We start from the raw sequence: 5,722 nt of genomic DNA, 5'->3' as shown, positions 1-5,722 counted from the left end.
TTCTTGGCCCAAGCAAGTCTCTTCTTCTTATTGGTGTCCTTTAGTAGTGGTTTCCTTGCAGCAATTGGACCATGAAGGCCTGATTCACGTAGTCTCCTCTGAACTGATGATGTTGAGATGTGTCTGTTTTGAACTTTTTGAAGCATTTATTTGGGCTGCAATTTCTAAGTCCAGCAACTACAAAATATGCATCAGAAGTTACCTGGATCTTCCAAACATTTGGTGGTCCTTAAAGTAATGATGTGTTGCATTCTCTTTGCTTATTTGAGCTGTTCTTGAATAATATAAACTGTGTTGAATACCAATAAAAATCTTCTGTATACCTGGAGCACAAAACAACTATTGGGTCAAAACATTAGAGTGCACTAATATGCATATTTTCTAGTAACTTTTTCTGCCCGTGAACAATGCAAAAAATTAGTTAACTAGTTGATGAAATAATTCTTCTTAATCCGGGACCTAGTTCCAAAATAAAGGTTACAAACAAAAGAAAAACTCTTTATGCACAATAAGCAGGGGACAAAATCCATCACGTTTTTGTCAGAGTGCAAAATGATTTTTTTTAATGTCAAATATTTAACTTTCATTCATTCAAAGTGCAAGGCGACACACAGGCGCCTGTTACATCTGGTCACACAAAAGGCTTTACGGACAATAGTCTGCTTATCTAGATAACACCCATACAAAAAACACATTATAGCTAAGTGCAGGGCCTAAGCACAAGCCTATAGAATTTGGAATTTAAGAGTATTTTTAGTATAGCTGGACACGCTAAAATAAGAGGAGACACATAGTTCTGATCCTAGTAAATACACATACAAAAGAACGTCATTAAGATATTTGGGGACAAAGCAAGCCTATAGAATAGTGGAATGTTTTATTTTTAAGGCCAAAGCAAGGGTCTTGCCACCATTATAATCTGATGAAAAGCAGACATGGCATTATATGTTGTGTCTGAACTAAAAGATAATGGTAGGCAGAATGAATCAGAGGAAGGTGTTTCATCTGCATATGGGTTGGAACCATATGCTATATGTGTTTAAATACAGGAGTTGGGGCTCTGGGAAGGGTGTTCCTGTCCACGTTGTTTAAAATAGCCTATTTGATTTCACAAGTTCTTGCAAGTGTCATATTTGTAAGTACTGTCTTTTTTGAAAAAATGAATAATATTGCCCTGTTTCAAGAAACCCATTTGGATGATAAGAAAACACCTGAAATTACAAAAAAGGACTGGTTTGGTCAAGTGTTTTCTCATCATTTACATACAAAATATCTAATAATTACTGGTAAAAAAACTGTCCAAACATTTCAAACAATTTCCTAATCCAACTTTAGGTATTTTAATAAATTTGGAGAAAATTTAAGACGGGATAAACTGTGTTCAATACCGGATGGTACAACGTGAAGCTCTGTGACCTGAGCGCGCATCAAAACATTAGAGAGCACTAGGCTGGACCCTCCCCCTTCTCAATAGCCCTGATTTCTTCATTTCTCTAAGGAAATTTCAACTTTTCAAAGACTGTTGACACTCAGTGGTTGGAATAGGAACTGATTTTAAGTGCCATGTGTCTGTCATTGAAAACAATGTTTTTTCCCAAAAAAAATGTCTGTCCTGTTTTACTTTTAAGGTCCTTTTTTCTGCTGCAACATACAGTTATGAAACAAGTGTGGGAGAAGACATTATCTGTTACTTTTAGAAACTTTAGAGTGACATTTGGAAATGCAAAAACAATATATGCATATGTAACCGCTTCTGAGCAATCCAATTAAGAATAATACACAGTTATATCCCAAAAATATATGCCATCTCTTTTGCCTCCTCTTCATCATCAGTGTTTTAAATGTATCAAAATCTGATACAGGCACCCTAACAACAGTTTATTCATGTACAAAATATTTTCTTAACTGGTGCATGCTTATGGAACTGGGATAAGCAATTTCATAAAAGATGTCAGGGGTTGATCTGGTTGGACCCAGTTTCTTTACAAATGTTTCTCCCTGTAGGCATGTTAACTTCTGTCTTAAAAAGTGAGGAAGTGAAACAGACCTGGGTGTTATGTCAGAAGAAAAACATCTTTTACAGTGGATTAGTGGCTAATGGTTCCTTCTATTAAAGATTGGCATAAATACTATTTGAATCTGTGGTTAGCCTCTGAAGAATATCAGGACAGATTTTCATTGCATTCTAAAACAGACCAGTTACTACAAAGTATGGGGAACCATATCTAAATTACCTTGAACCTGGAGTGTCTTAAGTGAGACATATTATGCTGCAAGGAACAAATGTTTTGTCTATGAATTTCAGAACTGTGTTTGCAGAACATGTGTTGGAATAACCTCTTGGTTTAAACTTCTCTTTTGTTTTTAGTTTGGTTTACTGTTTGTAAAAAACCTAACCTTGTTTAAATGTAACATAGAATCCCCACAAACAATTGTATGATGGGGTGAGAACATTAGGTTTAGAGGAAAATGGTTTTCCTATGTATGGGTGTGTATATGTGTGTGTCGTGTATCCGATGCATATTTGTGTATATGCATGGGTATATGTTCCTGTAGTATGTGTATATATATGCATCGTAGATATGGGATAAGTGGGGGCAATATTTTTCTGTTTTTGTTCTGTGTGCTTTGTCTCTGTTGTTGTATCTCTTAATATGGGTGAAAATCTGTAAAATTTCAATAAAAATACTGTTACAAAAAGCCTATTTGATTTCAAAGTTCTTGCAAGTGTCATATTTGAACCGATTTTCTACGACATTTGTAACTACCCTGGTAGGTTGATTGATAACCTGAACCAGGTTGCAGGCACTGGTTACAGTTTGAAGCTTTCTCTTGAGTGGGCAGCCTGATCACAGCTTTCCTCCAGTATTAGTTAATTAATTAACAGTGTCTTGAGTTTAGTTTGCCTGTTCTACAGTCTTGTAAAGATAGGGGGTTGACTGGGACAGGCATTGTAACATCCATAATGTTTTATGGAAACGTTTTTGTAAAACAAGCACCTTACATCAGATCATTTGAAACTTTCCCTCTAAAGCTAACTTTCATCAAGGTTTTATATGGTCAATTGGTTTCTCTCTTTTCATTGGCAGAATCCTTTTTCAGTGTTATATTCATAACATCCATATACACCAGTCTATCTTCCTGTCAACTAACAGAACTCTGCTGGTTGTCCTGGTAACAGATACCAGTGGACAGATCTATTTAATTTGTTCAAACTAAATTACAGCACTTACTTTGATGAGTCAAATCTGATCCTTTCTTCTCTTCTCCTCCTCCCACAGTTCCACTCAGCCCCATTGTTTTCCTGCAGTCCACCAGCAGCACAAACAACCTCTTCATACCCAGCAGTAAGGTGCTACCGGGAGAGGCATGACACGGGGACTCCGGGAGGGAGGAAGGGCTAGCGTTGTCCTGGTAACCATAAAGAGGGGACACAGACACATACCATTATGGATGCTGATGTCACTGTTGTCATAAAGTGCCTTACATAAACCCAGCCCAGACCCAGATAGAGCAAGCTGTATGCTAGACCAGACCAAGCTGTACCATCTGGTGTTCTGAAATGGAGAGACTCTTCTCTGCCTCGTCAGCATCAGGATGTTGAGTCTCCCCAGAGGATCCACAATAGTCATGTCTCTCTCCTGTTTGAACGAGAACATCAAACAGATGGTGAACTTATTACCATCATCAATTATTACTGTCTATTACAGTCATAGGGTCTTATCAGAGGCATTAATATCTCTAAATTAATTGGGTGCCTTTTGTGTCCCTTTGATATTTTAAGTATAAATTATGCTCCATTATTACATTTTAAAAGCATGTTATATATAATTAAATCTCATTTAAAAGTCCCAAAAATATGTAGCAATGGCAGATTGACCCTTTAACAATTTATATAGTACTGAACATCATATTGAAGTGAAGAACTTCAGTAGAATGCCCCTTAAAAACTACACATTAGTTCAACAACTGCATAGTTTGTGCCCCTGTTTTTAAGACAGTACTCACTGGTGTTAATCTGATATTCTGTCTCCTCCTCTTTCACTCCCAAAACGTCTTCCTCCTTCACCTTTACTGAGATAGAACCTTTTAGAGAGGAAGAGGATGTTTCTCTTCTTTCCCTATAACAGCCTCCTCTTCCATTCTGAAAGGTTCTTTCTCTCCTTTCACTGTAATATCCTCCTCTTCGTCTTTCACGACAATGTTCAGCGCCAGAGCATCTTTCTCTCCTTTCACTGTAATATCCTCCTCTTCGTCTTTCACGACAATGTTCAGCGCCAGAGCATCTTTCTCTCCTTTCACTGTAATATCCTCCTCCTCTTCGTCTTTCACGACAATGTTCAGCGCCAGAGCTTCTTTCTCCGGACAGCAGACATCCACTTCTTTAGCAGGGGATGAGTAGTTTAATGAGCTCATGGTCAGGGATGTTAGCTAGCTAGTTAGCATTAGCGAATAGCCTAGTGCTAGGCTCAGTATCAATCTTTAACAAATTTGCAAATTGAACAAGCAAATTAGGTTCAAGTTAACGTCAACTGAAATGTGTTTTATACACTGCGATTAGCTAATGTACATTAACATGGCCTAAAACGTCAATCTTTCAGTTTTACCTTGTCCAGCAAGCTACCCAGGTGGTTGAAATAGTATCCGTGTTGTTGTTCCTGAAGAAGCGTCCCGTCCAGTCCATTATACGTCACACAAGAATCATCACCTGAAAGACGCTCGCCGCCATCTGCTGGCTGGAGGCGCTCATCGCCATCTGGGTAACGCAGTTTGGAAACAATAGTTACAACACTTTTTGAATTGGAAAGAACGTCATAATTATTTAACAATAAGCTGATATATTTTCTCTTACGTCTTACAACTAATACTTTCCTGTACACAGACGTAGAAGCGTAATATGAATATGTAGATGATGAATAAATACTTCCATGAATAGGAAGTGTGTTTATACACATTTACTCTGTTAATTTTTATCTAGATGTGACATATACTATTCCCTTAAAGCTACGCTACAAAGCTACAACAGGTGTAGACATTACCGTGAAATTCTTACTGACAAGCCCTTAACCAACAATGTAGTTAAGAAAAATAAGAGGTAAGAAAAAAACTATACCGTGGCTACAGAGTCAATGTGGAGGCTATATACAGGGGGTACCAGTACAGAGTCAATGTGGAGGCTATATACAGGAGGTACCAGTACAGAGTCAATGTGGAGGCTGTATACAGGGCGTACCGGTACAGAGTCAATGTGGAGGCTATATACAGGGCGTACCGGTACAGAGTCAATGTGGAGGCTATATACAGGGGTACCAGTACAGAGTCAATGTGAAGGCTGTATACAGGGGGTACCAGTACAGAGTCAATGTGGAGGCTATATACAGGGCGTACCGGTACAGAGTCAATGTGGAGGCTATATACAGGAGGTACCAGTACAGAGTCAATGTGGAGGCTATATACAGGAGGTGACTGTGCTGCTGCTCCAGTTTCAACTGTTCTGCCTTATTATTATTCGACCATGCTGGTCATTTATGAACATTTGAACATCTTGGTCATGTTCTGTTATAATCTCAACCCGGCAAGCCAGAAGAGGACTAGCCACCCCACATAGCCTGGTTCCTCTCTAGGTTTCTTCCTAGGTTTTGGCCTTTCTAGGGAGTTTTCCTAGCCACCGTGCTTTTACACCTGCATTGTTTGCTGTTTGGGGTTTTAGACTGGGTTTCTG

The 5,722-nt window shown here is 38.6% G+C and overlaps 1 long non-coding RNA gene across 1 annotated transcript; it reads right to left on the bottom strand.

Annotated features, from left to right (window-relative positions):
• Positions 1-3,121: 3,121 nt before the first annotated feature.
• LOC135568785 (uncharacterized) lies at positions 3,122-4,668 on the bottom strand. Its single transcript, XR_010462723.1, has 3 exons — positions 4,009-4,668; positions 3,547-3,641; positions 3,122-3,411 (listed from the first exon to the last, which is right to left on the bottom strand). It is a non-coding gene; the product is annotated as an uncharacterized LOC135568785 (long non-coding RNA).
• Positions 4,669-5,722: the final 1,054 nt, after the last annotated feature.

This window comes from Oncorhynchus nerka, unplaced genomic scaffold (assembly GCF_034236695.1).
Source record: "Oncorhynchus nerka isolate Pitt River unplaced genomic scaffold, Oner_Uvic_2.0 unplaced_scaffold_1388, whole genome shotgun sequence".
Taxonomy (NCBI): Eukaryota; Metazoa; Chordata; class Actinopteri; order Salmoniformes; family Salmonidae; genus Oncorhynchus; species Oncorhynchus nerka.
Note: the sequence above shows the minus strand (reverse complement) of the source record. Positions and strands in the feature narration are given on the sequence as shown.